Genomic DNA, 12,087 nt, shown 5'->3' on the forward strand with positions numbered 1-12,087 from the left:
CGGCTGCAGCCCTGCCTTACACCGCGTCTATCAGCGGCGCATCACCGCCTCTCCCCCGCCCCTCTCAGCGAAGGAAGACTGAGAGGGGCGGGGGAGAGGCGGAGATACGCGCTGACAGACGCGCGTGAGGCAGGGCTGCAGCGGTTAGCCCTGCCTTAATGCGGAAGAGATCCCCGGCGAGGACGGAGGGGATTTGGGGGGTAAGGGACCCCCGTTGTGCGGAGCGATAGCAGTGGTTTAGCAGGGGCACACATGCCCCTGCTGAATATAAGAGAAAAAGCGAGTTTTATACTCGCTTCAGATTCTCTTTAAGCAAAATTACGTGCGCATAGTTTAAGATATGCAATGCATTAGTCTCTACTTCTCGTGCGTAAGACTTTACGTGCGTACCCCCAAAGTCACATGGTATGAGGGAATGGGGGGGATGCATGTAATGTATACCCGTTGCTAAAATAAAGTGCCCACACCATGGATCTGAGTAGTGACAGGTTAATTAATACAAAGACGTCTTTTCCATGATCTTCTGTCAGGCATTGAATTCTGTCTGGCCGCTTTCTAGCGCTGGGCATGGGGCGTGGCCTAGCTGCCCCCCATGTTGTTGTGTCTGAGCATGGCAGTTTTTCTTCATCTGGTAACACCACCGCCTGTGAACAGCTGATATGCGTGTTGTAATAAACAATGTCATTCAGCTGCATTTCAACTGCATCCAAATCACAGTCAAGCGTGGCACACGGGATGCTGAGCTGCCCAAAAAAACAAGCAGTGCAGTCATCCCTGGAAAAGAGGCCTGAAAGTGATCCTGAAGGGGGAAAAAGTGCCCCTGGGGGGTAGTTACTTTGGGAGGGAGAAGTCTCTGGATCCTAAAGAGTCTCCCCGTCCTCCTCAGCAGAGGCGTTCCTGCACTGGCACCCCCAAAACTCTGATTGTCAGCTGGTGCATGCAGGCGCAGTAACAGTTTCCCCTTTGGGCTCTGGCGGGAGCAGCTAAGCTCGATCATGTCCGCTATACTGTGCAGTGTGCAGGTGAGCTGACTGCCCAGTAGAGCGGACCCAATCAGGATCAGCTATTTCCGCTGGAGCCTGAGTGGAAAGCCGCTATTGCATCTGAGCGCAGTGTTGAATGTAGATATTATTGTCACTATTTCTGCAAGGGTGCCAGTGATGGATTGGGCTGACTGAGGAGGATGGAGGAAGCCTCAATAGGATCCAGAGGCTTCCCCCTTCCAAGGTACATTTTTGCTAAATTTAATGTCACAGGTGTACTTTAGTAGCTAGTTACAGAAGCAAGTCATTTGGGCTATTACCCACATATAGTAACATGCGTGTCCGCAGAAAAATTTCAAGGGACGGGGGTAAAAAGGGGGGTGGGGAGAAGAAAATCGGGGTTATGTTGTGCAGTGCGCATATCACGCCGCGCCGAAAGATTGGTGTGGTCATGGACCAAAATGTGGGTGTGGTTACGGGTGGAGACAAATTTACATGAACTTAGCAATGGTGGGACATTAGATTAGGTCAGTGGTGGCGAAACTTTTGGAGGCCGAGTGCCCAAACTGCAACCCAAAAGTCACTTATCTATCGCAAAGTGCCAACAGCAATTTAAACTAAATGCAAACGTTTTAACTCATACATGAACATTATCGAAAATCCAAGTTGAAAATAAATTGTGAAGATAAACAATTTCATCCATCCTATTCCTGAAACATGTATTCATATTTTAGAACCTCACAGTTTTATTTTCTGCTTTAAAAAGCTAAAAAAAAGTAGGTTTAATGCTATTGGGCTTGATTCACAAAGCCGTGCAAACTGTTTAGCACAGGTGTGCTAAACAGTTAGCATGTGAAGTGCCGTTCACAGACTTTTGCGCACGCAAAGTGCCGTGATTCGTGCGATCGTGGGCTTTTGCGCGCGCAATTGCACGAATTGCGGAACTTTGCACGCGCAAAAGTCCGCGAATGGCACTTCACGTGCTAACTCTTTAGCACACCCGTGTTAAACAGTTTGCACGGCTTTGTGAATCAAGCCCATTGTCTCATATGATGGTGATTTAGCTTTTCCCATAGTCTCGCAGTTAGCAATCATGTGACCCACAACAAGACAAATTCAGCAATCATGAGGCCCCCAACAAGACAAACTCAGCAATCACGAGGCCTACAAACATGACAAATTCAGCAATCATGAGGCCCCCAACAAGACAAATTCAGCAATCAGGAGGCCCCCAACATGACAAATTCAGCAATTTTGAGGCCCTCAACAAGACAAATTTAGCAATCATGAGGCCCGCAACATGACAAATTCAGCAATCATGAGGCCCCCAACAAGACAAATTTAGCAATCATGAGGCCCCCAACAAGACAAATTCAGCAATCATGAGGCCCCCAACAAGACAAATTCAGCAGCACATAAATAGACAGCATTTCACATAAATAGGCAGAATGCCCCCTTAATATGGTAGTCACCTCTCACCTGGCTTCTGAATTCTCCTCTACTGGCTGCTGTGCCTGGCTGGCCTGGCTGGATTGGGGATGATGTGTGGGCTGAAAGGCCTGGCAGTGATGCTGTGGCCTGGCTGGCGGTGATGCTGTGGTCGGGCTGGCGGTGATGCTGTGGCCGGGCTGGCGGTGATGCTGTGGCTGGCGGTGATGCTGTGGCTGGCTGGCGATGATGCTGTGACCTGGCTGGCGGTGATGCTGGGCTGTGCTTGGCTGGTTGAAGTAAATGCTGGCCTGACTGGTGGTGATGCTTTGGCCTTTTTGACAGTGATTCTGGGCTGGTTGGCTGGTGGTGATGCTGAGCTGGCTGGCCTGGATAGTTTAGGTAGTGACAGGTGCCCCCTAGTTTAGGTAGCACCAGGAGCCCCCCAGTTTAGGTAGTGACAGAAGCCCCCCAGTTCATGTAGTGACAGGAGCCCCCCAGTTCATGTAGTGACAGGTACCCCCCAGTTTAGGTAGTGACAGAGACCCCCCAGTATATGTAGTGACAGGAGCCCCCAGTTTAGGTAGTGACAGGTGCCCCCCAGTTCAGGTAGTGACAGGTGCCCCCCAGTTCAGTTAGTGACAGGTACCCCCAGTTTAGGTAGTGACAGAAGCCCCCTAGTGTATGTAGTGACAGGTGCCCCCAGTTCAGGAAGTGACAGGGACCCCCAGTGTATGTAGTGACAGGAGCCCCAAGTTTAGGTAGTGACAGGTGCCCCCCAGTTTAGGTAGTGACAGAAGCCCCCAAAGTTCAGGTAATGACAGGTACCCCCCGGTTTAGGTAGTGACAGGAGCCCCCCAGTTCACTTAGTGACAGGTACCCCCTAGTTTAAGTAGTGACAGGAACCCCCCAGTGTATGTAGGGACAGATGCCCCCCAGTTCAGGTAGTGACAGAGACCACCCCTGTGTATGTAGTGACAGTGACCCCCCTGTTTATGTAGTGACAGGAGCCCCCCAGGTTAGGTAGTGACAGGGACCCCCAGTTTAGGTAGTGACAGGAGCCCCCAAGTGTATGTAGGAACAGATGCCCCCCAGTTCAGGTAGTGACAGGGAAAACCCCTGTGTATGTAGTGACAGGGACCCACCTGTGTATGTAGTGACAGGAGCCCCCCAGGTTAGGTAGTGACAGGGACCCCCAGTTAAGGTAGTGACAGGCGCTCCCCAGGTTAGGTAGTGACAGGGACCCCCAGTTTAGGTAGCGACAGGTGCCCCCCAGGTTAGGTAGTGACAGGCCCCCCCCCCCCCCTCACCTTGACAGCCAGAGTCAGACCTCAGAATCAGCCGGCGACCAGTCAGACAGTGAAAGAGGGCACACGGTACTCGTGAACACCACGCTGCATATGCGAAAGTGATGTTACTTCCGCATATCAGTGCGGTGTCCGCTATGTCCTAGCGCCCGCACTAGTGGTTGCCGGCTGATCGGAGGTCTGACGCTGGGCTGCCTGGCAGTAGGACGGCCGGGGGGAAGGGGGGGCAGCGGGGAAGGCCAGGCGGGGCAGCTGGGGGGTTCAGATGCCCCAATTTGCCCGACGTGCGGACGCCCGTGTCTAATTGTTACTGTTATTATACATAAGGGAATGGGTGGCATGTTGGGAGTAGGTCCGGGGAGGTTTAGTGTTAGGTAAAGTGCTTTTTCTCCAGTGCCCAGGTTTGCTAGTGCCTTTTTTACATATATTTATTACTGGGATGAGGGCTGGTTCACACTTGGGCGCTTTTCAGAGCTTTGCTGATTGCCAGTGATCAGCAAAGCACTGTTGCTAGTGTATCCATATGGGATCATTCTCATTGCAGCGTTTGTGATTTGCATAAATCGCAACTTGCTGCATGCAGCGCTTTGAGAGGGATTGGGATGTGTTACTCATTCTGTCGAACAAGAATAACCATGCAAATTGCTGTTTTCGGGATTTTGGGCGATTTGCAGCTATTAGCGCAAATCGCCCAAATAAGAACGGGCCCATAGGGTTTAATTACACTAGCGCTTTCAAAAGCGCTAGCGTTTGAGCGTTTTGCCAAAATCGCCGGCAAAACGCTCAAGTGTGAATGGGCCCTAAACAAACAATCATTTCTACTCACAGCAATCTGCTTCAGCTGCAGCGATCCATCCTCAGCACGGCAGTTCCTACTACCAGCCACATGGGGGAGCTCCGGTGCACTTACTGATGTGATGGCCGCTCTCTCACACTTCATGTTTCTGGACTCTGGAGTCGATGTTCGGGACAGAGATAGGCTAGCTGCCATCTCCGCTCTGCTGCCGCTGGCGCTGATAGGAAGTGGTCTCCAGGGGGATTTGGAAGCGGAGCTTCTATTATGACGCACATGTCACGCGCATCACCGCTGAGGACGGCACATGCAGCAACACGTGACCACATGGGACCAATGCAGCCGCACGTGAGCTTAGCCTTTTTCCCCATTACCATGCTAGAGTTACTACATACATACAGTGACCCAGCTGCAGCCCTTCCTTATTACCCCAGTAGCTACTCTGCACACAGAGCACAGTGGAGGAGGGGCATTATATGTAATGGAAAGGGAGCCTGTGCTTCATGTAGGGGTGTCTTCCTGTGTAAAGAAAAACAAAAGTTTGCTTTCCTAAAACAGAAAGAATTTGCGATAATTCAGGTTGGAGTGAGCTCGAGATGTCTCCCAGGCACCACTGCTGAATATATGCAAATTAACCATTGTACCCTTAGACGCTAAACACACCTCCAGAACCGCTGGAATGCAATGATGTGTCAGCTTGTTAATATGTACAGAGCCATAATAATCCAACATGCATACAGACTGTTTCGGATTGTTTGATCCTCATCAGTGCATGGCATGGATTAATTTGGCTCTATGGAGTAGAGCTTGTAAATCCGAGAGGCACAGACTAACCAGCAAGTTCATGGTGACCCAGAACTCATTGGGGTGTGTAAGGGACTACAATGGTCCTAAAAGCCCCCTTACTAAGATGTTAAGAAAAACAAAAGTTTGCTTTCCTAAAACAGAAAGAATTTGCGATAATTCAGGTTGGAGTGAGCTCGAGATGTCTCCCAGGCACCACTGCTGAATATATGCAAATTAACCATTGTACCCAAGGTCACCTGTATAGAGGTAGAGCCCTGGAAATTGGGAGATGACTGGGTCTAGGGAGAGGTGGAGTAAGGGCTCCTTTCCACTAGTGCGGCACACGCCTCTGGGCGGGATCGCAGGCGAATCCCATGAGCCGTGCCATGCACGGCTATGGGATTCCCAGCCTCCGCAGCGAATTCTCCGACCAGTACCGGCCGAATCGCTACTTCAAGCAATTCGCCGGCGGCGCCAGTCTCCCCTATGGCAGAGTTTCCCCGTGTGATTTATGTGCGGGGAAACTCTGCGGAATCGCTGTGGTTTCCGCGATAGTGGAAACGGGCCTTAAAGGCAGGGACATTAGCTGTTGTGGAAGGTAAGGGCTGTTTTGCTTGGGATTCGAAAATTGGTCTGAATTGGATTGGTCAAATACATAAACGCTGTTCATCTTTGCTACCTTATGGAGTGAAAGTAGTGTTTCTTTTAATGCTATTTTATTTTCTGAGTCAGAACAAAAGATTTCACACTCAAGAATCCTATGTGCACTACATCTAAAATATTTTAATATTGTAATTTCTATTATCAGCCACAAGGGTGTAATGTAAATTGTACCTGTAATTAAAAAGTGCCATCTTCCTACCCACGTAAACACGGAACTGGAGTGAACAAGAGTTTAAACGAACGCGGCATTTTGTGCAGGAGTCGTCGGCAATCTTAAAGATCTGCTGTGACGGTCTTAATCGCTGAGCAACTAAGCAAAATGCTTGCTTTTTGTGCACATGTGCCCACTTTGCAAAATTGTGGAAACGATTGCTCGTCGCACAAAAAAAATCAGTTGTGGCAAAAAATTGCTTGAAAAATCACAACGGGCTCGATTCAAAAAGCGGTGCTAACCCAGTTAGAGACTTTAGGCGTGATAACCATTGCACCACGCTGGTGAAAAGCCAGTTTAGGCGTGATAAGTTTAGGCGTGATAAGTTTAGATCGCACGCAAAGTCCCGCACGCAAAGCAGCGCCATTAAACTCTATGCGAAGTGCACCAGACTTTGCTAGCGCAAAACTTTTGATCAGCTGTGCACTGCGGTGCTAACCCAGTTGGTGCTTAAATTTATCACGCCTAAACGTATCACGCCTAAGCTTATCACGCCTAAACTTATCACGCCTAAACTTATCACACCTAAACTTATCATGCCTAAACTGAGTTTAGGCGTGATAAAGGGCTTTTCACCAGCGTGCTAACTGTTAGCACTGCTTTGTGAATCAGGCCCAACATGTGTACGTAGCTTTAGGAGGAGAATTGGGGTAAACAGAAGCTGGGAGATAAGCAGACACTAAGGTGCACATGGCAAATTATCAGGGATGGGAGTGCTAGTAGAGAGGAAAGATGCAGAGAGATGGTAGTGAGGTCAGGGACATTCAGACACTCTGTGGTGTTGGGAGTGATGGTGGTGAAAGGCAGAATGGGAGCACACCTATGAAATAGCAGCTGGGAGATTTGGGTGCAGGATAAAGCAAGCCGATATACGGCTTACCCTGCGCCTGCTCAAGTCCCGGCTGCGCAAATTACTATTCCCTTTCCAGGTTGCTGTGGATGGTGGGAAATGATGTAAATTGGCTTCCAGCTATTATTGCTGGCGGCTGAATTACAGTGTTTTAAAAGTAATTTGAGCTCCGTCTTTTGACGGTGCCCAAATTACTCACCAAGCGCAGCTATAGTCGTAATTCCTATTACGGCCTGTGGCAGCGCCCAAATCTCCTGGGCTGTTTTAACAGCGCTCAGATTGGGATTCACAAAAAACTGGGGAGTTAATGACTAGTCTGCACATAATGTTTACAGTACTTTGTTATGAGAAGAATTTTAAGCACTGTAGTGTTGGAATTATGTGAAAAAAAAATTAAAAAGCTTAAAACTTGAGACAAACATAAAAAGGAGAGACCTAAGAAGACTTCCCACAACCTCCTCAAGACCACTGCCGTCCGGACCCTTTGGAAGATTGCGGCCACACTCCTCTTCCTGCATGAGTGCGGCCGTACTGCACCGGCGCGAATATAACTGTGCCTGCGCAGTAGCACGGAGCACCTTGTGCATGGAGGAAGAAGTCGTGCTTCTCCACAGGCCATCTATTGCCTGTGCAGTGCAGCTGCCACAGGAATGTATCTGACAGGCTTTTGAGGTTTGTGTATTGTGTGATCAAATTAGGGGTCATAGGAGCAGAACTGTTTTGGGGATGATTGTGTGAGCAGGATGAGCTATACAAAAACCAGCAGAGAATAGAATGAGAAGCAGCCTAATATTGGGTAGGTGGAATGAGCAAAGCAGGTGGAAGTAGATTGTCTCTTTCTGCACTAGTTCTCTTTCTCTTCTCTTCTTCCTCGTCACTTTTAATCCTTTTTCTCTCTCGCTACTGACATACTATAGGGGGACCCTACAAAGGCTTGGACAAAGTTGGCGGGGGGGGGGGGGGACTGTAATGCTGAGATCAATTGTTAGAGCACTAGAAGACCGCAGCAACACTCTAGGGTGCACTAGTAAGGTGAGACACAGGGCACCTAGGATAGGGCTCAGGAAATTCTGACGGTGGTCTTGCACTCACCCATAGGTGCTATCTAGCAAGTTTAGGGTCCACATCCTCCAACATTCTATTTTCCTATGAGGAACAGACCATACAGCAGAGAGATACTGTACATTAGGTCCAGATTACTGATTTTCAAAACGCCAAACTCAATAGTCCGAGGCCTCTCAATGCGTCTGGCTGTCAGTAGCCCATTCTCTCTATGCAGGGGACTCTGGGGAGATTCCTGCTACATGATCACAGACCTATGGTCTGGGATCCACTAGCAGTGCTTTTCTGAGCATTTTGTGATTTGAAGCTCTTGCTAAAGTAATGCTATGGGGGTGATCCCACTTGAGGGATGATTTTTTTTTTTTTTAAATCACCCATAGCATAGCAATAGCTTTTTTTTAAAATCACAAGCCCTTAGAAAAGCACTGCTAGTGGGTCCCAGGCCTTATGCTTTGTGCGTCTCAGTGAGGTGAGGCAATCCTTGGTGGTAATTTCTTTAATATGATAAAAAAAAATGTGCATTGCAGGGGTGTAAACTGATTGTTATGTATTAGCTGACACCAGGCACATGACATTCATATTTATGGGATAAACTTTACAACCTCAAATAAAGTTTCTTGAGGAAATTAGGCCTGACTGCTATAATTGACAGTGGCACATAGCTCCCAACTGTCCCTCTTTTGGAGGGACAGTCCCTGTTTGGGATCTCTGTCCCTCTTTCCTTCTCATTTGTCCCTCTTTCCTCCTCATTTGTCCCTCTTTCAAGACTTTGTCCATATATAAAAATGTATTTGATTGACTAAACTTTATTCCCATCCTTTACATTGATATATTACTAATTTTAAAATGTTATTATGATGGAGAATGAACCAGGATAGAAAGGACCAGTGTGGTTTGAATTATGAAACAACATATTTTTCTTATGAAATCTTTATGGTATGCATGACTAGGGGTGTGATGGGGCGTGATCAGGGGTGTGGCAGGGGCGTGGCTTAAGTATCCCTCTTTCTCGTCTCAAAAAGTTGGGAGGTATGAGTGACATAGTGTGTTTTTAGACTCTGCTGCCAATTGCAGTATGTAAAATGTGGTTTGCAGAAATTAAAAAAACTGATATTAACCACTTGTGGACCGCAGTGTTAAACCCCCCTAAAGACCAAGCCATGTTTTGATAAATTGGCCACTGCAGCTTTAAGGCCAAGCTGCAGAGCCGCACAACACAGCACACAAGTGATTCCCCCCCCGCTCGGAGACTGAAGGCGGGGCGGACGAGCAGGAGATGCGTGCGATCTCCTGCAGTAGCCGGTTCCAAGACTTGACACCAATTGGCGTTAGGCGGTACTGGGGCTGCCGCCGCGGCCACGCCCGTTGGCGTGGGGCGGTCTTGAAGTAGTTAAACCCGGTAGAGGGAAGCCACTGGATCCGAATGCTTCCCTTGTCCTCCTCAGAGAGCCCGATCCAGCAATGGCTCCCCCAAACAGATAATAACAACAGTGGCGCGCCTGTGCAAGTGCACTAGCAGCTTTCCGCTCTGGCGAAAATAGCCAGGCCAGATCGGGTCCACTCACATGTGCAGGCGCACAATGGGACATTAATGAGACATTCATTTTTCTGAGGTTAGGTGTGGGTGCTGGGGGGAGGGGGGTGACTGTGGATTAGGGAGAGCAGGATTAAAGATAAGACAACTAATTCACTTGCCTGGTGATGGCAGGAGGCCTATATAATGTGGGTTGCATAGAGTCTATCATGGTGATTTGAGTTTGTTTTTTTTTCTTTCTGAACTGGTTCTACTATACTTTGTACTCGTCTGTTATAAGTTGCATTCTGTAAATACAACTGGAAAACATTGGTGTTTCTGCATTTCAGGCCACAGAGCAATAAAGTTTGAATATTTTGAGGGTTTTTTTTATTAGATCCCTCCAGGTAAGGCTGGGTGCACACATAGCAGAAACGATAGCGTTGTGGAAAACGCTGCATTTTTGCCTATAATGAAAGGCTATGGGCCGCAGGAAAAAAAAAATGCATATAAAAACGCATATGCGTTTTCAAAGCTGCTTTTTCAAAAACGCTGGCTTTGTTGCATCGTATGCAGGAATGCTGCCAAGACGCACATAAGGAAAGTCAATGGGAACGCAATGGTATGCGTTTTTTTTTTTTTTAAATCATTTTTTTTACTGTATTTTCACTTCCTGTTGTCTTCCAAGTGATTTACATAAATGAAAAAATAAAAACATGGAAAACGCATATGCGTTTTGTATATGCAAACCGCAAACGCATGCAAAACGCATGAAAAACTCATCGCAAACGCATCAAAATGCAGTAAAAAAAAACCACAAAAAATGCACACAACATTAACATAAAATGTGACATAAAATGCAGCCTTTCACGCTATGTCATATGTGAACCCAGCCTCTCTCTTGCTTGTAATAAGACAACCTTTGGGACTGGTTGCTATTTCAGATGACAGAGTTAACCAATTTTGCACATATCCAGTGGTTTGCAAAAGTATTTTTTTGCAGGCCCGCTGGGCATGACTCAGAGTTCTGCAAAAGTATTCGGCCCCCTTGACGGTTTCCACATTTTGTCATATTACTGCCACAAACATATATTACTGCCACAAACATGAATCAATTTTATTGGAATTCCACGTGATAGACCAATACAGAGTGAAGTCCAAAGAACACACCAGACAGGTCAGGGATAAAGTTATTGAGAAATTAAAGCAGGCTTAGGCTAAAAAAAAATCTCCAAAGCCTTGAACATCCCACGGAGCACTGTTCAAGCGATCATTCAGAAATGGAAGGAGTATGGCACAACTGTAAACCTACCTGTAATGATCGGTGTCAGCACACAGAGAGAATCTGATTATTGGTTTTCTGCAGTATCACCAAGAATACAGATATATACCTGATTATTGATGATCTGCAGAATCACCAATAATACAAGTATAACTAACCTCTGAACACCTATATAGTGTGAGTGTTTGGTGCAACAGTAATGACTTTGAGTAGGACCACCCAAGGAGCAGGTGGTCCTCGGCAGTATGGGAAATACCTCCCTCTGGGAAGTGCAAAGACCCTTCATCAGCCTGAGACATCCAAAGGGGTGGAGCCCCAGGCTGAATAGCAGGAAGGCCCTGTGGCTGAGTGACACCTGGAAGGTGGGCGTCACAAGCAGGTCTGGAGACTAATCTCTCAATGGAGAGGGATAGCTCTCAAGGTCGGGCAGGCCAGGTCGGCAACACACAGGCAGATAAGGTACAGAGACAGAAGACCGATTCGGTAGCCAGGGGAAGGCTGTGTTGGCAACAGGTGATCAGATATGCGTAGGTACCGAATCAGAAAGCAGAGGGAAAGTCAGGAAATGCAATAGGTCAAAACAGATATCAAACAATGCCTAGTCTTAGGTGTGAGGTCCGTGGTCTCAACACCCTGGAACTAGTCTGAAGTATAATGCGATGGTAACACAGTATCCCCTAGTCTTGGGTGTGAGGTCCGTGGTCTCAACACCCTGGAACTAGTCTGAAGTATAACACAATAGAAATACAGAAGTAATCTGGCTCAGTGTGAATTCCCAGGTCCTCCTGGTTCTAACACACTGTAGGATCTGACTAAGGTCTGAGTGCTTTCACGTAGTGATCGCAACGGCAGACAACTTGAGACTGACCAGCAATAACTATATATAGAGCGGCGCTCCCCAGCGCCACCCATCGCTGATCAACCAATAGCCACTTGCTCTGAGATCAGCTGACCAACCTGGTCAGCTGATCCCTCCTCGTTTGTCATAAAGGTTCTGCCTCTCAGCGCGCATGCGCGTATCCCTCAATCTGTGTGCACTAACAGGCCCAGCCACCTCAGATGCACGCTGCTGCGTGCAAACCGCCGCGCTGGACATGGAACCAGCCGCCTCGCTGCCAGTCCGCGTAGCGGCTTTTCTATTACACTACCAAGACAAGGTCGTCCACCTAAACTCACAGGCCGAACAAGGAGAGTGCAGTCAAGAGGCCC

This window comes from Hyperolius riggenbachi, chromosome 9 (assembly GCF_040937935.1).
Source record: "Hyperolius riggenbachi isolate aHypRig1 chromosome 9, aHypRig1.pri, whole genome shotgun sequence".
NCBI lineage: Eukaryota > Metazoa > Chordata > Amphibia > Anura > Hyperoliidae > Hyperolius > Hyperolius riggenbachi.